The sequence below is a fragment of the Danio rerio genome, chromosome 9, assembly GCF_049306965.1.
Source record: "Danio rerio strain Tuebingen ecotype United States chromosome 9, GRCz12tu, whole genome shotgun sequence".
NCBI classification, from domain to species: Eukaryota; Metazoa; Chordata; class Actinopteri; order Cypriniformes; family Danionidae; genus Danio; species Danio rerio.
In genome coordinates this window covers 15,460,877-15,486,924 of record NC_133184.1, presented here as the reverse complement: position 1 = coordinate 15,486,924, position 26,048 = coordinate 15,460,877, and the positions used below count along the sequence as shown (strand labels likewise).

General features: G+C 33.6%; 2 long non-coding RNA genes across 2 annotated transcripts in view; one reads left to right on the top strand and one right to left on the bottom strand.

Moving 5' to 3' along the window:
* LOC141376089 (uncharacterized) overlaps positions 1-26,048 on the top strand; it is a 1,000,182-nt gene that overhangs the window by 234,614 nt on the left and 739,520 nt on the right. The window lies entirely within an intron of this gene.
* Positions 13,879-16,343, bottom strand: LOC137490344 (uncharacterized). The gene is made up of 7 exons (XR_012385040.1): positions 16,265-16,343; positions 16,033-16,160; positions 15,055-15,138; positions 14,880-14,934; positions 14,705-14,780; positions 14,454-14,630; positions 13,879-14,109 (listed from the first exon to the last, which is right to left on the bottom strand). It is a non-coding gene; the product is annotated as an uncharacterized lncRNA (long non-coding RNA).

Genomic DNA, 26,048 nt, shown 5'->3' with positions numbered 1-26,048 from the left:
CATGACACTATATATTATCTATTATTTTAATTATTAATATCATTATTTAACATACGAATCAGAGAAAACAAGTGTTAATCAGGGGAGTCAATTCCCCCAAACCTCCCTGTAATTCGCACCCTGCATATATGGTCTCAATAAAATGACAATAAATTTATGTAAAGTTTTATTTATGGTTTTAGCATTTCTGAGGCTCAGAGAATCTTAAATCATTTAAAACTGCATTGTGTGAATAACAATAATGCCATTTTAATCTATTGTGTATATTTTCAAGATGTATTTTTTGTTAAGCTTATGCCGAATCTACTCATAATATTTAATTGTGTGTATTGGGGGTTCAAATAAAATACGAGATATACAATTAATCTTTATAGTTAAAATAACTTGGCTTTTTAATCTACAAAAACAAAAAAATGTTAATCACACTTTAGCAAAAAATTCCACCTACATTAACTGACACAAAGCAATACATTTACAATTGCTTAATAATCTATGTTAGCATGAGTTAAATATTTCAGCCCAATATAATGTTGACAGTGACTCATGACCCTAAAGTTCCTCAGAAGTGGTTATAAATAGACAAACATTGCGCACACAACAATAGGCCTATATAAACACAAGTATTTTGACTACACAAAAAAGTGCAACAGTCTAACAACCATATCATTTTTATAAAAAAAAAAAAATAATTTGTTTAATTTAATGCTAACCTCACCTAAAGAGACTGGTGCATGGGTACAATGTTTTCAGCAAAAGTCTCTTCTTGGTATAATTTTCATTCTTCGTGTTCATTTGTGGCCTGCATTTATTTTTAATGTATTTGATTATCATAAAAGTCTCAGAAAGTTTAACTTGGTGAAATCTATCTGCTGCAGCTGACTCTATTGCTGTGTTGTTAATCTAACATAAACACACCAATTCAATGAAACAAAATTGAACAGGGCTTCAAAAGAATCGACTCTTTATTATGAAGTTATGTCTGAGCTGTGCGATTAACCCATTTTGTCTGGGTCCCTGCCGGCTCTCTTGGAGTTCTCTAGAGTTTTCCTGAGGTTCTAGTTCTATTTTCAAGTCTTTCTCTGGTGTTGAGTCTCTCTGGGTGGTGGCTTTAAGTCACAAGCTTTTATAAGGATGGTTTTGTACCCACCTGCAGGAGCAAAGTTAGGTTTAGGGTTAGGGTTAGGGTTAGGGTTAGACCAATGAGAAGTCTTGTTTGTCAAAGTGGGGTAATTTGCATAGGCATTCTTGTTTAAACTGATGCAGAAATGTTCAAGTTTCTTAAAATGTTAATATGTTGCACACGTATTAACATGAAATGAAAACAGTCACTCTCAGTACACCAAATTAGCTTTGCAGGCACATCAAACATGAACTATCTAGATGAGCTTGTTTAGAGTTAAACTTTGATTGCAGAAGTATTAAAACCAAATGAACAAGAATGAAGAATGAGCCAGAGACTTCAAAAACATCACAATTCAAAGGGGCCATACACAAATGGTTATAAGTGTTATCATGCTTGCCAGTCAAGTAGCCGACAACATTCTCTCATTATCTTTTCACAGTGTTTTTCACTATTGTTGTGTGGTTGTCATTGTCACGTATAACACATAATCATTTTTTTTGTAGTTGACACAGAGATAAAGACTGTGTAATTGATTTTTTATGAACATTGAAACCCGTTTTTAAAGGGTTCCGTTTTAAGACCCCCAAAACCACATCTAACATGTAAATGAAATGGGCAGAACATATAAAAAGGGTTTTATTATTAGCTGAGAGACTTGTTGTAAAACGCATAATTACACATAAAGAGAGAATATAAGTGTACAATAAAAACAACAGTCTTAAGCAAGGTGCATATAAAAGTTCTCTGTATGTCCAGTACTGAGCATTCCTTTGTGTCATAAATACTTAGGAATTGGATTACAACTGACCATCCAGTCTTTTCATGGGTTGGAGAACTTGAGGTGTATTATTTGTTTAATAAAAGCAGAATAATTATGCGTCTGATCAGCCACAATTGTTACAAAGTTGAACATAAAACAAAGTTGTCCCCCCGACCACCTTAGAATAGTGTCGTTTCAACTCCTTTTAAATAATTAGTTTGAAAAAGCAGCAAAATCATTTTTGAGTATACTTTTAAGATCTGCATGATATTAGAAAATTCTGACATTGATGTGAATTTTTTGTTTTCTGCAATATATTGAGATATGAATACCATTTCATTCGATAATTTGGATAGCTCTATTTAAAAATAATAATAAATTCATTTAGATTGACTGGGATGATCAAGTATTTTTCTATGCAGTGGATCTGCAAAAATTATAATAAATTACAGTCAAAATAAATAAAGAGTGCTTTATGGTTTTTTGGGGATAATACAATCAGAAATAAACAAACATAAAATAACATTATCATTGTATAAATTATTTTAGAATAACAATATTGAATATTACCTTTTGTTTTTCAATATTTAATAAATAATCTAATCCTGCGATGTAAAAATGATGTAGCCCAAGTACTTGTACTACTAGTTTATACACAGCAAAAGTAACGTGAAACGAAAGTAACAAAGCGATTTTCTCGAAGCCCTGACAACATTTGCTTTCCAGGCTATAACAGCACATTCAACATGCAATAATTGATGGAGCTGCCAAATATCATGTGATTTCGAGGCAGTGTCCCGCAGTTAGCTTCAAATTTCATTTTTAGGTTTAAAAAGGGAATTATTGTGTTCTTTTTTTCCTTATTAGAAGTTGAGTGTCTTTTTTCATGCATTACAGTAACAATAATAATGATACATTTTATTTGTTTAGCACTTCTTCTACACACATGCCACACAAAACACTTTACAAACAGCAAACAAGCTTTGTAAAAAAAATAAATAAATAAATGTATGGACAAATAAAGCAAAATAAGCAACAAATATATAAAAGCATACATGTACACGCATATATGCATATATCTTCACAGTCACACACACAATAGTCCTTAATATGCAAATACTTGCCCACACTGAACATGCATACATACTCACACCTACACAATATACATATATACATAAAATGCATACACTTCACATACTGTTATATTCATATGCAATTTTAAAAAGGTGTGAAAAATCTTAACATGTTTTTTGAAAACATGAATGCTGGGGGTTTATTTTACTTTACTTAGGAGACAATTGCAAATTTTTTGGTGCATAGTGATTAAGAGAAGTACCATCAGATCACAACAGATTTACAAAGTGAAATTCTAAAAGTCTAGTTCTAGAAGAGTGTAGCAAACGGCTTGAACTGTATCTTGATAAACAGTCAGAAATTTAGGAAGGTGACAGGATGTGTAGTGCCTTATAAACTAATAAACGAATCTTCAAATCTATCCTTTAGTAAACTGGTAACCTGTGTAATTCTATTAACGCTGGTGTAAAATGTTCTCGTTTCTTAAATTTCAATATAACTCTGCTGCATTTTGTATGTTGCAACTTCCTTATAGAACTTTAATATAAACAACCCTGCAGTAATCAAGCCGAGAGAATATAAAAGCATGAATTAATGATCAATCTACAGGTTATTTAGTGCATTAACACATCCTTGAGTTTGCAACATCTGAGATTTTTAGTTTAAAAGTAAATCAGATTTAAATGGCAAAAGTTCCTGTGGGGACGAAAGTAACCCTGTTATTTATCCCCAACCGCTAATAGACAAACTTTATTTTTCACTTCCACATTAGAGTTTGCAGTATTTGCATTCAGATGTTTAAATTATGTTATTTTCCAGATGTTATTTTCAATAACAATAAAAAAATATTTAAAAAATGTAGAAAATTGTAACATTTTGCATAGGTTGCTTTTGGAATATTTGATGGAAGCAAAGAGCTTAGAATGACCAAGAGGCGACACTCTAGGGTAATTTCGGAAAGAGCCACTAGAGGGCGCAGCGGCCATTTTGGAATAAAAACTCCAATAGAACAACAGCATATTATAAGTCTGTTAAATAAATTATCAAAAGTGCTCATGATTGTGATAATAAGTGTTGTATTGTCTTCTTTCAGGTTGTATCTCAGCTTTAATGCACTTTTTAAATAAATAAATAAAAAACAAAGCAGCTGCTTGCCATCGCGACAGTAATGAGGTCCAATGGACGGCCGATCACTTTTACTCCAAAATGGCGGAATCCAGGGCTGTTGCTGGGTGCTGCTGTTGCAATGGAACGTTCTATTGAGTGTCGCCTCTTGGTCATTCTAAGCTCTTTGATGGAAGTGAAATTGACCCTTCGCTAAGCCCCGCCCTCCTTAGTTACTGTTTCTACGCCTGTCAAGCTTGTGTGCCTGGCACGGCTTTTACAGTGTGTATGAGCCGGTGTCAGACATTGCCAGGGATATAATGTCATTTTTGGCGAACAGGTGAGATATCTGAGAAAGCCAGACAAAAAGGACTGCAGTATACATTACAGGGGTATTTCATCCCCGCTCTCCCCTTTCATTCTACATTTATACAAACACTAAAGCCCACTTGTCATACACTACCATTATACTATACAATATATAGTAAAATATGTTTTAATTATGTTTGCAAATTGTTTAATTGTATTATATTATAGCCCCAGGGAACTTTGATTTATGTTCTTTATAAGTAAATCTACATGCTTCAGTTGAATAACAGTATATCTGCAAATTATTTTCTTCATAACCACTGCAGATAAATTGCTAAATACCTCTCACAACAGCTCAGAGCTTAAATCCATTTTCTAGTTACTTCTATCATATTACAAATTCTCTTTATAGCATATTAACATAAATATTGGATTAGGACAAGGCTGTATTTTATAAAGCCGAAACCAATCTCATCAGAGCTCTGATTTTAATAGGTAATTTAAAACAATGCATTAATATTGGAGAAATTGCAGGAAGCACTACATTTTTATCTAGTTTGCAAAAAAAAAAAAAAAACTGATACTAAATGCTCACACCATTTTTTGTGCTTAGCAGCTCTTTTTAAAAACTATGTGTGATTCATTACCACATTGCTCTATAGAGGAGGAGACAAACTCTCTGACAATTGCACAAGTTGCGTTCTCGCCACCTTATGTTCGCTGCGTTTTCCCACCCTCCCCCAGAATTCACCAACAAACAGGATTTTCACAGGAACCTAAGCATGAATGTTTAATTAGCGGCAGCTGTTGTGCAACGCGCGCATCGCTAACTGGCACGTACCAGAATCACTTATGGGTCTGGATTTCACTTTATGATCACTATTACATGCATGCATGTCTAATTTGCCAAGCTCTCTTACTCAGAGGAAAAGATGTGACATTTATATATGTCTCAAAAGTCTGTTAAAAGAAAAAACAGCTTAAACAAAGCATTTGTAAGTTGTATGGTATTATGAATCTGCACAACATAATATGCAACTATTTGTAATTAACCTGTATTTTTATTACATATATATACACACATATATACACACACACACACACACATATATATATATATATATATATATATATATATATATATATATATATATATATATATATATATATTATTATTATTATTATATATATATTAGGGCTGTAACGATACACGATATAAAATCGAAATCGCGACCCTCAGATCTACGATCCTGTCGCGGTGTGATAAGGGAGAATCGCGACACACCCCGTGATACCTTTCCAATAACGGCACGCTTGCCTGCAAAAGTTGAGCTAATTAACACTTTTTTTCGTTCGACATTACAAGCACTGCTCCGTCGTTTAAGCCCTCGCAATATTTAGCCGGGAGAGCTCGCACGGAGCTCTTAGTAAGGGACCGTCTGAATGTCAGGAATATCAAAAACATAACCAACTTAACCCCGCTTGACAACCGACAACGCCAGAAACATTGACAATGTTGTCAAAGCGGCCGGATTTTTAGGGCATATACGATGATTTGCTCACACTGTTAATGTGGCTGCGCAGAGAGGGATTGGCGTTCACCAGATGTCAGGTAATAGCACAAACTTTTCTGTAACCATGCTGTGCGCTTTGTGTTTGAACCTTTGAGAGTGCTGACTGACAGGTGCGCGATGCGTGAGGTCAGAAAACACGACGAAGCTTTCAGTTAAGACGAACACAGTTTCTATAGTTATACTTTATTTAGAGATAAAGGTATATGGCTCTGCATACAATCACTCTATCTTGCAGGAGTTTATAGCCGTTTCGCTTTACTTCAGGACTCATTAATGCCGCTTTGAAGGTCTAATCGCTGTTTTAAGTTATCCAGAGCTGTATGAATATACAAATCTTGAATATCACAATAGTATTAAATATTACAATTGTAACGACACAGACAGCAACACTTTTGCACAATCGATACCCAGCTGATTCAGTCGTTTCATAAGAGGACCGCGCCTCTTCTTTTTTCCTTGTCAACATAAAGGCAGTGAGGTGCACCTCGTTTTCGGCCCCTTGTTTAACTGCAAGGCATACTTAATTTGCGGGATGATAATGTGTAACCCGTGCCTACAGACACATTTGCCAAAAAAGCAAAATTGAATAAGAATATTGCTGTTTGATACAGACCTGTTGATGCTAAACCAGCGCTTATGTTGACCTGGATCTGCGTAATAAACGCAACAAATAGGCTTTACTTTTTATTTTACAGCTTATATAAAGCATGTACGCAGATTAATGCAATATCATATTTAAACAACAAAACTGTTTACAAAAAGTCTACATATGCGCGCGTTGTTGCTGTCTTTTCATCACGCAGCGCGCACACTTGAACCGCGAGGGAGAGAGAGGAAACCATAGGCTATATCAGGACATAATCTTTAAAATAATGATTTCTATTAAAAATGTAAAAAGTTATTGTGATTATAATAATAACAGCGGGGCATTAAATAAATGCATATTTTCCGTGGAGTGGACAATTTGAGGAAGTCTGCGATTTTTATTTGACGGAAGAAAAAAACATGGTTGGAAAAAAAGCCTATGCCGGTTATTAAAAAGAATCAGTCAGTATTTTCGTTTTGTAATATAAATTAATTATTTAAGTGAAAATAATTTAGGGCAGTCCTATTTATTTATTCATTTTATTTAGATTATTTTGCTCTTCTGTGCTAAACACTGCAGGTGCGCGATGCTCTGTTGTTCTGTTCCGCTATTAATATGCTAACATATAAAAATAAATCAGTATTTTAAAATGCAATATTTAATGTGTCAGACACAAAATAGACACGTCAATTTGTTTAATATAAAATTATTAGTAATCTGACCAGTTAACCGTTAATAACCGATTAATGAGCGGCGGTTGTCGGTTAGCAAAATTAACGAAATGAGCATCCCTAGTAGCTATTTAATTTACTTTTTCTATGTAAGAGAACTTGATTGAAAAAAAATTTTCAACATGCTTGAACCATCTACACAATGGAGTTTAGTTCTGTTTGGTTTTTCAACAGTATTTTGTTACAAAGAAAACAGAAGTATAGCTTTGGCTATTTATTTATTTTTTATATGGCTATTTATATTGTTAATAATTTGCATAGTTAATATTGTTCTTTGATGTTTAATTTATATAGATTTTTCAAATGTTATTTAATAAAAAATAGTTTTAAAAATCTTTTTTTTTCCCACCCGAAAAAAAAAAAAAAAATCGTGATACGAACCGAATCGTGGGTCAAAAATCGTGATACGAACCGAATCGTGGGTTTGGTGTATCGTTACAGCCCTAATATATATATATATATATATATATATATATATATATATATATATATATATATATATATATATATATATATATATATATATGACACACATATATATATATATGTAATAACCTGTATATACATGTATATACATATATATATATATATATATATATATATATATATATATATACATATACATATACATATATACATATGCAAACGTGACGTAAGAGGTTGAGAAGGTGTACTGATGGAAAACCCTCGGGGTTTGTAAGCACAAATCAAGCAAACCAAACGTAATCAAATTCAATATAACCCTTCTATTGTCTCTTTAGGGTTAATTTAGTTCACACCAGTTTAGATGTTGGGAGAAAGGTGATACTTGCGGTCTGTTCGTGATGTCCGAGCTCCCGTTGTTGAGCACGTGGTTGGTTGGCTGATCCTTTGTTGGTTGACGCCGCAAAGTTTCTGAACAGGGAAATGTCAGAGCGTGGTGCGATTAACCCCTTTCAGTCTGGGTTTCCGCCTGCTTTCTTGAAGGTTTTATTACTTAGGTTTGTAAGAAAGTTGCTAAGTTTGAAGAAGGTTTCAAAACAGAGGCAGATAGGGGGGGGGTGGTTGTTTGGAGTTGAGAGAGAGAGGGGGAGCTCCCAGGCAGCATGTTTGAGGTTGAGAGAGCCAAGGGAGGTCCCAGGAGAGTTTGAACAGAGAGCGTGCAAAGAAGAGAGGGAGTTTAGCTGGGTCTTCAACTTTTATAGGGCGGGTTCGGATCCACCCTCCATGAAAAGTTGACCAATTAGAAGCTAACTTCCAGGAATATTAAATTCATGGGTCTTTGTCTGAGGCAGAATAATTTGCATAGGCAAATTTTATGTAAATCGGGACAAAAATGTTAAAGTCTCTTAAAACATTAATACGTTGCACTCATACACATATATATATATTAAAATAAAATGTCAACGATCAATTTGTACAGCGAGTAAGCTTTTCGAAAAGTCCAAACTTGAACAGTATAAGAGGTTGTTTAGCTTAGGCACAGTTACAACATTAAATGCAGGGGTATTAAAACCAAAAATATTAATACAAGATAAAGGGAAACTTTGCAAAACATATGATTAAACAAAAGAGAATAAAGTTTATATGAAAACAGTGTTAAACAAGCAGTTTAAAGAGTCCTTTCTAAGTCATTCCTGTGTTTAGTGCCGCATGGCACATTCCTTTGGGTCGTAAATACCTTGGAATCAGGTTTCGAGCCTTCTCTGGGCAAAGTTGGCTGGTTGTGGAATAAAATGCAAAATATGTATGTGTCTGGTCGGCCATATTCGTTACACTGTGCATCTCTGATGGGTGGATTTGCATGCTAAGAGATCGTTGTACAATGGTGTATGATTTTACTAAAGAAATCCACACACATTCATTCATTTACTCATTCTTTCTTTTTCTTTCTGCTTAGTTCCTTTATTCATCAGGGGTCACCACAGTGGAATGAACCGCCAACTTATGCAGCATATGTTTTACACAGCAGATACCCTGGGAAACATCCATACTCACTCATTCACACACATACACTGTGGCCAATTTAGTGTATTAAATTCACCTATACCGCATGTCTTTAGACTGTGGGGGAACCTCACACCAACATGTGGAGAACATGCAAACTCCACACAGAAATCCCAACTGAACTAGCAGCTACCTTCTTGCTGTGAGGCAACAGTGCTAATCACTGAGCCCCACTGCCCACATTATTTCAACTTGATTTCAACTTGAAAATGTTTTTTATGTTCTTATTTTTTAAAAACTAAAATTACCCAAGCTGTAAAAGTAAACTACATTACCCAAGATGCTTTACAGAAATTCCACCTAGCAGAAAGTTGAAGCAAACAAGTTGTTTTGCCTATGCTTTCATATTACAAACATATTTTTATTTATGTTGTCCTATATAAATACATGGTTTTTATATATAAAAACAATCTTTATTCAGTTATTATGTTATGTTTTTCACAATAATTCACAGTTCTTTACCTAATAAAGGTTGTTAATTACTTGCTGCTTCAAATCAAATTTCAATGTTGCTTCATGGCATGTGAAACTTGCCATGTGAACTAAACAATAATAATGAAAAAATACCAGCAGCCCTGAAAAAGTGAAAGGACACTAGTGAACTCTTAATTTTTTCAACTCTGCTTCTTTTATCAAGAAATGCCATCTTTCTCTGGGGTTTGCTCACTTGGCCCATGTTAGTTCCCACAGAAGGGTCTTTGAAGGGACCCTGTGACATTCAGGAGAGCTCAGGCTCCATAATTGAGCCCCTTTCCTGGACCAAGGCCGTGATATTGGTTCTTTCCTCACACAAATCCTACAACTTATAACGGATTATCCGTTGACAGCCAAATTGCCTGGGGGGATTTTGTTTTCCTTAAATGACAAGTCAATCAGTTTGGTTGCCAGATCTATCCATAACCCCTGCCACCACCACATCCCCCACCTCCCTCCCCCTGATTTCCTTTTTTAATCTGAAAGGGTTGCAAAGGGTATAAGAAATCAGTTTTATTTGGTACATCCAGGTCCTGGGTCACTGAAGAGGTCATATTTTTATGGACTCGACTAGAACTCTAATCTTAGATAGCTGTGTTATATGCTTTTTATTGTAGCCAATTATCTAATCCTACTCCTGGACCATGCTGTGATCTCAAAATACCAGGTTGAAGATGGTGTCACCTTGAAACCATGGAAACCACAGTCATCTCTGTGAAACCACTTCATAGTTGCACCAGATCAAAAGATTTTATGTTGAGATTTGTTGACATTATGCTAGTAGAGAGGGGAGAATGTGAGAGAAAGAACGTGCGAGAACGATGTCACATTAAATTTCATCCGTGTTGGACAAACTATGCATGAAGAGAATTGGCATACAAAATTTGGTTTGAGGAGCTGAACTAAATAACAGCATCACTTTAGATGATACTAAACTTCTTTGAAATTGTAGCTCCTCTGCCCTACAAAACTCCCTCTCACTTAATAGATTAGCAATCTCATTAAAAACATCTCATTAAGATTTTTGTTTTTGCTTCAAAAATATAAGGAAAAATAGCATGATTTTTGCCTGAATAAGTACATTTGTGGTTTTGATGTTGTGATGGTTATTACATATGATATTTATATATACATATGTATGGAAATGACCTTATTCTTACAGATTACAACACTGAGGATCAGATGTAGGGAGAAAATAGATAGAGAAGTTGCAGAAAGGTAAATCCTAAATAATATTTAGAAAAATTGAGTGAAATTGTGTGATGTTTTGTGCTTATTAGAGTGTTGTGGTGTGTTGTTAGCCTAGCAATATGCTAAAAACAAACTCCCTTCGGTAGGTCTCATATTATTGGCTGCACTTGAAATTGCATACTTCCACGCTATATAGTACACTAAAATCAGTATGCGAGCAGAGTAGTACTGTATGTCCAAATTCATAGAATTCAGAAAACAGTGTGTAAGAAGTACACGGATGACCTACTACTTCAGGTGAGATCTGAAATGCAACTTACATCATAACAAAATGGCGGACTACGTCTGAGTTCCATTCATACTGCTCACATTCATACTGTATAGAACGTACGGTAACACTTTATAATTACACGCTATGAATCGTTTATTAAGCATTAGCATCTAGTGAATTCATTATCTGTTAAGCCTTAACTCTACATTAAGAAATGTTAGTAAGCAGTTTATAACTGCGGCTACAAATGATGTATTCTTGAGTTACAACCACATTTATAATGTTTTTACTAATTGTATTTTCATACTTTGTAAATGGTTGATTTTTTTCATTACTAAATTAAGTATTCCATTATTTACTAACCATTTGTATTTAAGAGTAGTTGGTGGTTTTTAAGATCATTCAGAATGTGTTAGTAATTGATTAATAAACTATTGAAATCAACATTTATATATTGTATTATTCAGAAATGAAATGAAATTAAATAGAAATGAAATAGAAATGGTTATATGTATGTTAATAAATGGTTTATTAACTCAGCTTCATGCAGTTTTGTGACCTAATCTAAAGTGAGGACTTTTTATGCTTTATAAATCCCTTATAAATGACAATTAAAAACTCAGTATCAAATGAACTTTACATCTTTGCAATCTTATCTAAAAAGTAAAATTACTGTAGTTTAAAAATTGCTGAATAACAAGAGTGTCAAAATAAGACATGAAATTGGATAAAACAACAACAATATAATAATTTAACAATATAAGAAGCAATGTTGAAAGTGTACTTTAAACGAATAGGTATGAATAATGTTGTTTTTGTTCTTTTTTTTCCTGTGGAATATAACTGAGCCTTTAATTATCATTTATAAGGGATTTATAAAGCAAAAATAGTCCTCACTTTTTTGAACAACCAAATAGGCTTATAAAACTGGTTTGTAAGTAATGCAATACTTAATTTAGTAATAAATAAAAAAATCATTAACTAAGTATGAAAATAATATTATTAAGCTCATTATAAATGTAGCTGTAAGTCAAGAATACAGCATTTGTAGCCGCTGTTATAAACTGCTTACTAACGTTTATTAATGTATAGTTAATGCTTAACAAATAATGAATTCACTAGATGCTAATGCTTAACAAATGCTTCATAGTGTGTGGTTATTATAAAGTGTTACCGTGTTTACCCTTAATAGAACACTTAATAGTTGTAGCTTAGATATTTAGCAAAGACGAGGAGCTATCATTCTCTTAACTTTATAGATGTTTTCTTTACATATGTTTGAAGAAATTTGTAAAGCTTACTTTTCCTTACAGAATAGATATTGATGACCTAATGTAGGAGAAAAACTTGTTTACCCTTAATAGTGCACTTAATAGTTGTAACTTTCTTATTAAGCAAAGGTGAGGTGCTATCAACTATCATCAAAGAATTTGTCAAAACTTACTTTACCTTACAGAAAAAGACGACCTAATGTAGGAGGGAGAATGGACAGGTAACGGAAGGTAATCCAAAAAAAATAATATTAGAAATTGGTGGAGAATGTGGGCAACATTTTACAAAAATTATGTGATTTGAGATATGTGAACAATATGTGAAGTATGTACCTACCATAAGGGACTTTGTTTTTAGCTTGCTGCCAAGCTAACAACACACCATTCCAATAAGCATAAAACATCACACAAATACAGGATGTATCTCATATGTACTTACTTTTTATGAAATAGTACATATGAAACACCCTGTATTTGTATCATGCACTCTCAGAAAAAAAAGGTACAAAATTGTACCTTTTAGGGTACAAATGGCCCGTCACTGGGGTGGTACCCTTAAGGGTACAAATTTGTACCTCTATTTAAAGGTTAAAAATTGTACCTTCTACATTTGTACCCTTTAAGGGACACTTTTGTACCCCCAAGGAACAAAATTGTAGACACGGTACAAAAATGTACCTTTTTATATTTTGTAGTATTTTCAGGGTACTGACCCAGGCATTTTGATCTTTTGTTGACTGCATGCACAAATAATTAAATAAAATATTTTGGTTCACAGATGTCCATTTTTATTTATTAATGTATAAATATTTCATTAAAACTCACAACTGAATGTGTTAAGAAATAAAATTACACAGCAAGTATAAAGCAGACATGTAAAACAGTAAAAAGAACAATTTAGATAACAAATAACTAAATAATCTACAATTAATACAAAGACCACAATAATACTGTTTAAGATTTATAAACACATTACACAGGCTACATCAAGTACTGCACTTTATAAAGTCCAAAGTATTTGTCTTTAGTCAGAATACTCGGTCATAATAAATAATTTGTCATCAACATTTTCTTTGAATTTCAGAATAAAGGCAATGTTTCTCTATAAATTGCTTCAATATTGCAGAAAACCAAATACATCAGTAGCCTCTTCCTCAACATCAGTAGATTACTCCTCATCATCCTCAAGTGGAGTTGTAATTTGTTGTAACACAATATGTGTTTATGCTTTTGATAAACATGACATGTAAAGCACTCATATCTGGAAAATGTTCTTTGATAGTCATTAGGACCAAAAGTTATTTAAAAATTTGCTTTATGCATGAATGATAGCAGTGTGCTTGATTAACTTGATGATTGTGATTATCCCAAGAGCATGTAGAGAAACAAAAAACAAGGTTGATCACTCTGGTAACTGGAGTAGATTGAGGCTTGTCACCGTCCACCGTTCATTCAAAACATTCCACTGCAGAAACATCAAGGTGTTCTTCTAATAAGATGGATATGTCAAAAATGTATATTCGTCCACATCATTAACCCGGCCAATCGCAATCCCATCACCTCTGAAGACTGCCGTGACTCGTCTCGTTAACACAGTTGTCCAGTCGGTGGCCTCCTCCTGTACTTGAACTGTTGGATGTGGTGAAGATGGTTCACTGCAAATGACAAAGCAATAATTACATTAATATCAGTCACTCTATCACTGATGAAGAGAAAATCAACATGCATAGAAAGTAAAATAATTAATATTCACTGATTAAAAAAATATATATATATCACAGATTAAAAGACTAATATAAATTTAATTCATTCATTCATTCAATTTCTTTTCGGCTTAGTCCCTTTATTAATCTGGGGTCGCCACAGTGGAATGAACCACCAACTTGTCCAGCATATGTTTTATGCAGCATATGCCCTTCTAGCTGCAACCCAGTATTACGAAACATCCAGACACACTTATTCACACACACATTTATACACTACAGACAAATAAGCTTACCAAATTCCGCTATAGCGCATGTCTTTGGACTTGTGGGGAAACCGGAGCACTTGGAGGAAACCCTCACGAACACTGGAAGAATATGCAAACTCCTCACACAAATGCCAACTGACCCAGCCGAGGCTCGAACCAGCGACCTTCTTGCTGTAAGGTGACAGCACTACCCACTGCGTCATCCTAATATAAAGAATATCAAGCATTATAAAATGCATTTATCACAGCATATGCTAAACAGAAAACAACATACGCACCGGAGCACAAGGAAATGTTGAAGTGTCTCGCTTAACAAGGCTGGCAACATGAGAAGTGCTGCTGTAAAATCAATTCCTGGAACATAAGATGTGGCAAACAAACAAATATGAAGGAATCCATACAAAGCTAGAATTTAATATTATTAATCAAGTGGAGAAGGTTTAGAAAGAGTACCTTAGAGTCAGATCCATAGCAGTCTTCAGTTGATCTCTCATCTTTCGATGAAAACCTAGAAAATAATTTTAAACACGTGGGCGTACATTTATTGTTGTTTGTAACCAAAAACCTACAAATTTAAAATAGTATGTAAGCCATTAAAACCATGGTATAGATAATGAGACATACTTACATCTTTTAACTGAGCCATGTTTTCATATGACATGCCTTCATTGGTCTGATGCTGTTAGGCTGCATTCTGTTGTTCAATCTTGTCCTGAAAGACAATTGGAAACTTTAAAAACTTCTGGAAAGCAATAAGATAAAGCAATAACTATTTATTTATTTTGAGATATTAATAAAATAGGTAAAATATCTCAAGGTACCAGTTTCAGAACAGATGAGACAAATTATTACATTAAAGAACAAAGTATAACTTAAAACATCGATTTATACAACGTGGTATGTTAATAATTCTACATTAACATAAGTATAACGTTAAACGATAGTAAAGCACCAACAGTTCTGGACATGAGAGTTTGTGGACACTCCTCAACATTAATGTAACTTAGACACTGAAACGAAGATATGTACAAGCATACACACGCCACGTTTGTAATTAGCCACGTTAACATAATCAGCCATCAGCCAGTTTACAAACTAGCCACGTTTACATAATCAGTCGCTTTGCCTGTGACAAAATTGTGATTTTTCTTCACAAAATGGCGGTGTAACTTATAAAACCGTCTAAAATTACATTTCAGCGGTCAACCGTGGCTAGAAAATGGCCTCAAAATATAAAACATTATCGATAATTACAAATTTCCAGTATTAATAACAAAAGGTTTTATATAAAGGTATATGAAGACTTTAGTTGGCCAGCTCCGGGCCACACCGCACATTACTCACGGCCCGAATCCGGTGCACGGATACGGCAGCGTCGGCTCGCTTCTGCCTCCGCATCTGGCCCGCAGCAGACGGACTTGGGCAGGCGAGAATCTAGCCGCAACTGGCCCGAGTGTATTTTGCTATCTGGGTTGCGATTATATTCCGCCGTGGCATCACTTATTAATAAAGCAGTAACGTAACGTAAGATATAAGGCGCGAATACATAACGTAGGCGATAAAGGGAACTTTTACACCGAGAAAACTAACAGCATATAGTACTCACCGTCTATAACGTTATGTCCCTCGGTGACTTCGATATCACATTGTATTAACTTCTTTAATAAGCTGCTGACATCTTAGCAAACTCCATCCTGCAGGCCAACGTAACGTTACACCAGGCAGTCCGGAGCACTTAAAGTGGGGGAAAGCCGAGACCCGAGAGTCAGACAAAATCAACAGAACATGGCTTCACATGTAAAAATGAGACTGAAAATATATCTTTAATACATTCTTACCTGAAAAGTGTGGACTCCAAAATAGACTTTTCTTTGAAAAGCGTGCGAAGTTCTGTGTAAACAGCCAGCATACTCGACCGATCGCCTCAGTAACAAATACTACTATAACGTCTCAACTTTTACAGTCTATGGTCTCAACAAGCCAAATTCTTAAAGATACAGCAACATTACTTCTTATTCTACATCCCATGTACTATAGGGTCTTAAACAGTAAGCAAAGACCAGTATTTACGCATTCAATTATAAATTAAATTATTAACATTTTTGAGAAAAAATTTAATTTAAATACATGAAAAAAAATTAATTATTAAAATATTTAATTCAATCAATTTATTTATTTATTATATTTTTAAATTATGTATTTTAGTATTAATGTTTAGTATTAATACATTTAAATTAGTGTTATATAGTGTCTTGATCTTATCATTAGCTGAGGGTACAATTTTGGGAAACAAAATATATAATTGTACCTTTAAAGGTGCCAAATTGGTCCTTTACGGTACAATTTTGTATCCAAATGTGCTATAAAAGGTACAAAAATGTACCTTTCAAACCTAAATCTGGACATTTGTACCTTTATAGCCCATTTGGGTACAAAATTGTACCCTAAGGACCAATATGGGACCTTTAAAGGTACAATTTTATATTTTGTTCCCTCTAGGAACAAAATTGTACCCTTATTGTACCTTTTTTTCTGAGAGTGTGTCTTATGCTTATTAGAGTGGTGTGTTGTTAGCTTAGCAACTTGCTAAAAATAGTGTCCCTTATGTCTCAAATCACATAATGCATAGTTGTTTATTAGAAAGCTCACTTAAAAATCCAGAATGATAATTATACACTGTAAAAAATTGCTGATAAAAAAACAGTCAGATTCTATGGTAAAATAATGTTTTTTTTCCACTAAAACAGTAATATTCTGTTAAAAACAGTGCATTCTGGGAAACATTTTTGTTTTCGAGAAAGTAACCAACTGCAGACAACTGTGAGCGAACAGAGTTCAGATTTTACGTTTTTGAAGTCTGTGTTTGAAATCAGTTGTGCCCTTGTTCACTATTCCATCAACTAGTTCACCAATATAGTTCACCTGACAGAGTTGATGAACACTAATGAGTGAATTCAGACACTGATGAACACCTGCTGTTAATAATCTCAATTACTGAAGGAAAGAAACAAGAAACGCAAACAGTGAATTGAGTTACAACATTAAATAAAATCAAGTAAAATAAAACACCTTCAGTCTCAGCAGAGGATCATTAAACAACTCCACAAACAACAGCAGATACATTTATTACTGACTGCTTGGACTTCCATACTATTCTCATTGAGATCCAACAGAAATTTAGGTGTTTTTTGTGTCACCGTAATGGAGTGAGGGGCTGATTTAGTTGGGCTCTTTTTGCCCTTGAACTTATTTAATTAGACTTTCCAACTGCTGTAATGCAAAGTTTCCAAAAGTTTGTACTATAGCAATAAAATGGGAAAGTCAATAGATAGATTAATCTAGCTGTCTAAAAATTGTTATCATGAATGTTTTGGTAAGATCTGGATGAAGGCCCTCATGCAACAGATTTTATGCTTAGTTACAGATATTCATTTAAATAATAAGTGGAAACAGAAAAGATGTAATTACATATAAAGTTAAATTTAACATACAAAAACATTTCTGATATGACAAAGACACACTCAGACCTCATGAATCAGACCTTGTACCTCAACAATGGTAACAATTCAAATGTTTCATGCTGCAATGCTTGCTGGTTGTGGCACAGTAAAAATATCCCAGCATGCATTGCGGCATGAATAAATGTAGTATAATGGTCTTACAGTTTTCTTTATTTGCGTTTTATTCTGTTGTTGTTTATGTTTAGACTATCAGTTGCCTGTTTGTGAGTTAAACTGTTAATTTTGTTAGTTGTCACCATTATTGAGGTTCATTTGCTGATAATTGATGTCTGTTTGAGTGCAACATACATAATAGAGCAGTGTTTTTGTCCAAGATATTCTTTAAAACTTTCAGAAATCATTGCCACATATGATGTGAAACAATTGATTAAACACTGAATAGGAGCAGTAAATTATATTAAATTAGAACAGATTCTGCCATTTAATAGCAACATAAACATCACCAGATCTTATAAAGGTTTTTGGCTGGCTTTCCTCATCAAAAGAGCTTTTTAAACAAAGTTCTTGACAATTGCAGCAGCCAAATTACATTAATGATAAAAATGTCAGGGCTAAGAGCCCAACTAAAGCAAACTCTGTTCTCCATGATGGTGACGTAATATGTTAACCTTTCTCTCAAGAAGAACTTTAGTAGATGTTATACAAAAATAAATGTTTCAGTAATAAGTGTAGCTGGTGATGCTGTTTGTAGAGTTGTTTAATCATCCACTGATAATTTAAATGATTTAATCATTTGTTGACCTTCAGGTTATTTCATTTCAAAACTGTGACTAAAATTGTAGTTTTGTATGTTCTGTTCTTGTTTTTTCCCTTCAGTATTTCTTCATTCGTTCACTGCTAATCCTCATTGATCATTTAATTAGTCATTTAATTAATTAATTTACTTCAGCTTTGCTACGTTTCTTGAACACTCAGTAGTGTGGACACTTCAATTAAAACTGAAGTATATGCTCTGGGATTTAAAGGGTTAAAGGTGTGAAAGTAAAAACACAGTGTAAAAAATGTATTTTAACAGTAATATACTGTTAATACTGTAAAAAAAAACAGTAGATTGCTGGCAACCACAGCTGCCAGTAGTTTACCGTTAAATAAAGGAAAAAACTGTATTTTACTGTTAAACCTGAAGCAAATTTCTTCTGTGTGTCGCCGTTGTGAAGGAGAGTAGAGCCAGTGTATGAGCTAAAGATGAACAATGAACTGCTGATGTTATTCTGTATGTTTCTTTATTTAAAGACAGCAGCTTTTTAGTTGCTGATGCAGTCAGAATCTCTCTGGTAATTCCAGATGTACATGTATGTGTGCTGCTGTGAAATAAAAGACATTTGGGTTAAATAAAACTTTTCTAATTACCTAAAATAAGTTATCATTATGATTATGCTTCTAAACATATATGGCACAATACTTCATAAACTCATTCAGCAGTTGGCCAACTTGAGGATGTTGCTTTCAGTGAACAAAATGAGTTCACTTAAGTATTGTGTATATCAATGTAGTCCATGTATTTTTACAGCAAAATACTGTAAAATAACAGTACATTGCTGGAAACTGCAGCTGCCAGTATTTTACCGCTTTTTAACGGGACAATTTTTAACAGTTGACCAAAAATTAGTTTACCCTAAATAGTGCACCTAAAACTTACTTTTCCTTACAGAAAAGATGACCTAAAGAAGGAAGACAAATAGACAGGTAATGGAAAATAATCCCAAATACTATTATTAGAAATTAGTGGAGAATGTGGGCAACATTTTACAAAATGTATGTAGAGATATGTGAAAAGTATGTGAGGTATGTGCCTACCTAAGAGACTTTGTTTTTAGCATGTTGCTAAGCTAACAACACCACTCCAATTAGCATAAAACATCACACAAATACCAGGTGCATCTCATGTGTACTGAATTTTTATGAAATAGTACATCATCTGATACACCCGGTGTTTGTGTGATGTCTTATGCTTATTAGAGTGGTGTGTTGTTAGCTTAGTAACATGCTAAAAACAGTATTTTAGGTTGATCTCAAATCAAATACTTATGCACACTTAGGAATTCCATTGCACATGGTGTAGGACACTGTTTTTCAGAAAACAGTGTGATAAGATTGCAATAAATAGGATGAAAGTTCTCTAGGTTTAAAAACAAGGCCCTAGCATATTCATGTATAAGAACAGACCTAGTATGTACTTAACACTCATTTAAAGTTTATGAGTGAAAGTGTTGGCTTTTCTACAGCCCTTCAGTGCGCTTTATGTCTGAAATGTTATGAAATGTTTGATTTTTAGTTTCTACAGTAAAAGGTCACAACGGGCCTGAATGCCAAGTCAAAGTGATTTTCTCCAGCTGTGAAGTCACATGACCCTTTCGACCAGGTCAGCTGCAAAATTCAATTGAAGCGCAGCACCACATTCACTGTCTGCACTGTTAAAGCCCTCTTTGCCATGGTGGCATGTTTTATGCTTTTCCAGCAGTTTAGCTAAATGCTTTAGAGAAAAAAAGACACCTCTTCAGAGAAAATCCTTTTTTAGAGTTTGAGTGAATTTTTTCCTTTTACTCTCACATTCTTTTTATACTGTTACTCAAAAGGAGAGTACATTGACTAAATAATCTAGATTCTTAGACACCGCGATGAGAACAAGGCTTGGGAATTTTAGGCTTAGGAAATTCAGACTGATAAAAGGCAGAATACTGAAACTCGGTGGAATAGGTAAACACTGCATTCAATGCACAAGAGGATTATGAACTTCAGCTCCTTATTTAAATATATTTCATATATTCTGTAATGTTTATTCATGGGGCTTGGAAGTATATCAAAACTGATCTTTGGAAATCGTCCCTAAAGGGCCTTGAAGAAGTCAAATAGGGGAAAAAAGATATTTTGCTGATTGTAGGTTACCAGGAGTCTAAATAATAATTCAAAAATTTAATATTTATTGATCATTTGCTTTTAGTCTAGCAGGTGTTTTCAGTGTGTATAATAATAAAGTAATAATAAATGGCACCTTATTACATACACCTCTTCAACTGTATTGTAAAACAAATGTGACCATGACACATGTTATGGGTCAAAACGATTGATTAATTTAAATACCAAAAATTATAAGAATATTTAGTTAAGTTCATGAAGAGATTTCGTACATTTCCTACAGTAAATATGTTAAACATCTATTTTTGATGAGTAATTTGCATTGCTGATATAAAGAGTTCATTGCTATATAAAGAGTTCAGACGCAAAACCCTCTAAATCCATCAGACCTCTTGTCTTGTAAATTAGCGGCTCCTCTGATTTGGTTGAGAAGTTTTATTTTATAGGTAATGATAGGGTTATTAGCTGATAAATATATATATATATATATATATATATATATATATATATATATATATATATATATATATATATATATATATATATATATATATATATAATAACTTTTTTTCATAAATGTCACTTTATAACAAATATGATTTTTTTTTGCATCAAAACCAGTTAAATAAACTTCTGCTTTTTATGCAAAACCCTTTAAATCTACCTATTGGAACAAGACAGTGTAATTAGTTGAAACCACTAAAGATGCAATTATTTTTCTAAACATAAAACACATTACACAAACCACCTGAAATTTAAAATGTATAAATCTGTCAAGTAAGTGGCTAAGCTATTTCGCTTTTATGGGATGTATCTTAGTTCCTATTTTAAGGTAAATGTAGGGTCACAAATATCTAACCAGCCAATTGCATGGCAGAAATCTGTGATCAAGACAAATCTGCTTAAGTTGAAAATGGGCATTGTAATGTGAAAAAATGTAATTTAAATGACTGAGCATGAGGTGATTGTCAGTGGCAGGCAGGCTGGTCTGATTACACTGTTAATAATTTTTGTTATTGATGACTATATACTGGCTGCAATGTGGGTAACATGTTCACCTCACAGCAAGAAGGTCGCTGGTTCAAGCCTTGGCTGGGTTAGTTGGCGTTTATGTGTGGAGTAAGCATGTTCTCTCCGTGTTCGCATGGGTTTCCTCCGGGTGCTCCAGTTTCCCCCAAAAGTCCTAAGACATGCACTAATGGATAATTGGGTAAGCTAAATTGTCCGTAGGGTATGTGTGTGAATGAGTGTGTTTCCCAGGGATGGGTTGCAGCTAGAAGGCCATTCACTGCATGAAACATTTGCTGGATAAATTGGTAGTTTATTCTGCTGTGCCGACCACAGATTAATAAAGGGACAATGCTGAAAATGAATGAATGAATGAATGACTAATTACATGGTATTTTACTGTAGGACAGTTATGCAGTATGTTAATGTATTTTAAAGTTGTATTGTATATTTTACTGTAAAGATATAAAATGCTGTAAATACATATACAGCAAGATAAGTGATGCTGTATATGTAAATACATTATTTTTGCTGTAATTGATTTACAGTAGAGTACTGATGTACTGCTGCCAGTAAGTTACTGTATTTTACAGAAAATTGTTAACAATGTATTTCAGAAACGGCTGATCTACTACGATTTTGATGTCACATGTTTATACGTAGGCAAAAGAGAAAATATCCAATGAGTATCAGTTCTGTGCATGGAAGATGCTTTGAGGTCAGAAGAGAACAGACAAACTGGATCAAGCCGATAGAAATAACCCCCAAAAAATGTTTTTCTTGTTTAAGAAACGGATTCAATTGATATGTCACAATATGGAAGAAAACACTATCAAAACTTCTGATTCATGACATTTAAAAAAATTTTAAAGTCTGAATAAAATCAATATTCACTACAATGTTTGCTAATCCATGGAGTTAATCCACTGAAAAAAAAAATTGTTTCGATAATCTTCTATTAAATTTTTACCATTTTGCTTCTGCATTTGATTTGGAGCGGTGATCGTTTTCTGTTGACATCAGTTTGATTTCTTCAGCCACAATATTCTTAACCATGCCCCTCTTACTATACAAGGAAAAGATGCAGAAAAAAAGCTCTACCCTTGCTTAATATTACACATAGATATATTCCATTTCATTTGGAAGCACATCAACATACTAAAATTAAAGTCCAGCTACTTCCGGTTCACAGGGACTTTAAGGAAAACTGTGCGTGGTTTGTAATTGTAGCATCTGGAAGTGTCAATCCACTTACATGTGGAGATTTCATGAATCCTCCAAAAGAAACACATCCTTTTTGTGTGAGTGACTAATTAAGATCGAGGGAAATCAAAGGGAAATGTCTGTTAAAAAAAAGAGAAAAAAACTCCATTGCATGTTTAATTAAGCGAAGTCAAACTGCAAGTCTCTCTTCTCTCACATCACACCTGAACATCATAACAGTATTCACATGAGATCTGTCTGCATATCATGCATGAAAATGAAATATATTTTTTGTTACTTTATGTATCTAGAATGAAAAACTATCATGTATATGTTATTTGCTCGTGTTGGTTCTCTTGGGTCTGGCAGCTGGCTCAATATTATTATTATTATTATTTTGCATCATGATGGTGATTTAGTAACCTTAAGAGGGCGCTGTTTACCACCGATAACAGTTCTCTAGAGACAAGCCTCTGTGAGGGCTTATTGTTTGAAACTGAAACATATGGTCAATGACATGATATATTATCTTATTTGAAGACATGTATTAAAATGCAGTTCATTTACTTGTACAGACATTTACTTGAATTCAGAAGCTCTATGAATTACTGCTTTCATTACTTTACTCATTTTTGATATTTTGAGGGGTATATTTTGAAGTGAAAACAAAAAGCTCTATGGATGTGTGAATGTCCTGAGCTTGTAATAAAGAAGATTTAAATAATACAACAATGGAAATTCAAAACGGTTAGTTCGGTTAGCTCAAAATGTTCAGTGTCATAATTTACTCAACATCCATGATTTATGACTAATTCCAAACCCATAAGAAATGTATTAATCTTCCAAAACACTAACAAGTATTTTTTCAATCACATTGAAACATTTTCTGCCCCTTCACTGAAATCTATAATCATAAAAAGGCCATATGAATCTGATTATAATACAAGTCTGCTGATAAACTTATTTATTTTAGGCTGCATGTATAACTGATTAACATATGTTTAGCATAAGAGATCATAAATATGTTTTAATACACATTTTCTATGTTATTAATGTATATTTTTGCTCATTCTGTGTATTGTTTTCTTCTTTTCTTACAGCGAGTTGCTTGTTGAATTTGTAGCATCTTTCTAATCTTGAAATGTTGACCCGCACATGACATGATGCAATATAATAATAAAGCATAAACATAATACAGCAAATATGTAGAAACAAACACTGAAGATTTATTGTTACATCCACTGTATCCATAGCTACCCTGCACTCATATCAATGTGTAAACAGATACAGTGAAGGTGTTTTTATCAAGCTGAAATGTGCTTGATAGCTATCAGACCCACAAAGTCATATATATATATATATATATATATATATATATATATATATATATATATATATATATATATATATATATATATATATATATATATATATATATATATATCGGACCTGACCAGATTTGTTGATTACATGTTTGTCAGGGCTGGTTTAGACATGTTGAGTCCACAGGTCACCAGCAGCACACGAGTCAATATTCACAGAGGTAGACGTTGAGATCTTTCAGAACCAGACAGGCCATAAATCACAGTTCATGTGGATCAGCAACAGCTGCTGAGATGGGATTTATAATGGAAACAGTAGTGAAACATGAAACAACAAATGTGATATTTTTCAAATATGTATAGTCAAATCATACATGGTTTAAATATTAGGCTATTTTGAAGGGTTAGTTCACTCAAAATTGAAAGTTATATTCAATTAATGTATTAATCAATTACCCTAATGTTGTTCCAATCCCCTGAGACCTTTGTTCTTTGGAACACAAGTTCAGATATTTTAGATGAAATTCAAGAGTTCTCATCAAGTTCTCTTCAAGAGGTCTCATCCTTCAAAAACAGCAGTGGTCCAAAATAGGAACCAAAAACCTTATCAAAAGATTCCACGCTGTAAAAAATGCTGGGTTCCACATATTCGATTTGTGTTGGGACAACATGAAGGAATTAAGTTAATTGATTAATCTTTACAAATTTAAGTTGATTGTTCAGAAATCAATTAAGTTGTCCCAAAAAATACTTAAGAGTTGTCAACTTTTTGAGTTTACCTTAGTGGTTCAACTGTATTCATATAAAGTTCAAAGAAAACGTTTGTTTAGCAAAAAAAATAAATAAAATTAAAAAATTAAAAATGACTTAGCAACCAATGTCTTTCAAATCAGGGCACAGTGTGAAGAATCCAATGGCAATACGTTATCCTGCTAATAGTAAATGTGCACCCTGACCTGTCACAGAAGAGAAGATGTAGACAAATTAAGTAATCTTTTTCAAATTGTTTTGATGCACAAGTGTTCTTGGACTATCGTATGATTATAGTTGAACCACTGAACTAATTCTTTAAAGGGTTCCTGGTTTTGTTTTGTAGGTGTCTATGCAAGGTCAGAAGCACTTTAATTTAGTTATAATATGAATTGCAGAGTTGCCTCCTTTCTCAGTTGCTGTATTTATAAAATCGTCCCCTGTATCTTCATTCATTATTTCCTATACATTCACACATTAATATAGTCCACTTAAAGGAGTGAACGAATTTGAATTTGAGTACTCAAGTGCACCTGAAGGGTTGTTGTTTTGTTTTTGATTTGTTGATTGATAAATCCCTCAGACAGAGTGCATGCTTCTTTGTCAGATCCAGATCTCACAAGGAAACATAAATATTTTATGTTTTGACAGTTTAGTGGGACTAATACGAAGTCAGTTGTACAAAAATGTAAGATTTTTAAAAGGAAGCATGGCATCAAATCCCACCCCTAAACTCAAGCATTATTGGGGGATGAGCAAATCATACTAAAATGTATGGATGAGATCACACAAATTCGAATTAGCCGACAAATTAAAAAGTTACGAATTCCTGTGAAGTATTGTACATTGTCAATCCCTGTAATAGTTATTTACCACTTAGCGAACTGTCTTATAAGGCCCCAGTATTCAAACAAACTCATTTTTTGTTTGAGTGCAAAAAGAAGTTCTACAAGGCTGACAGT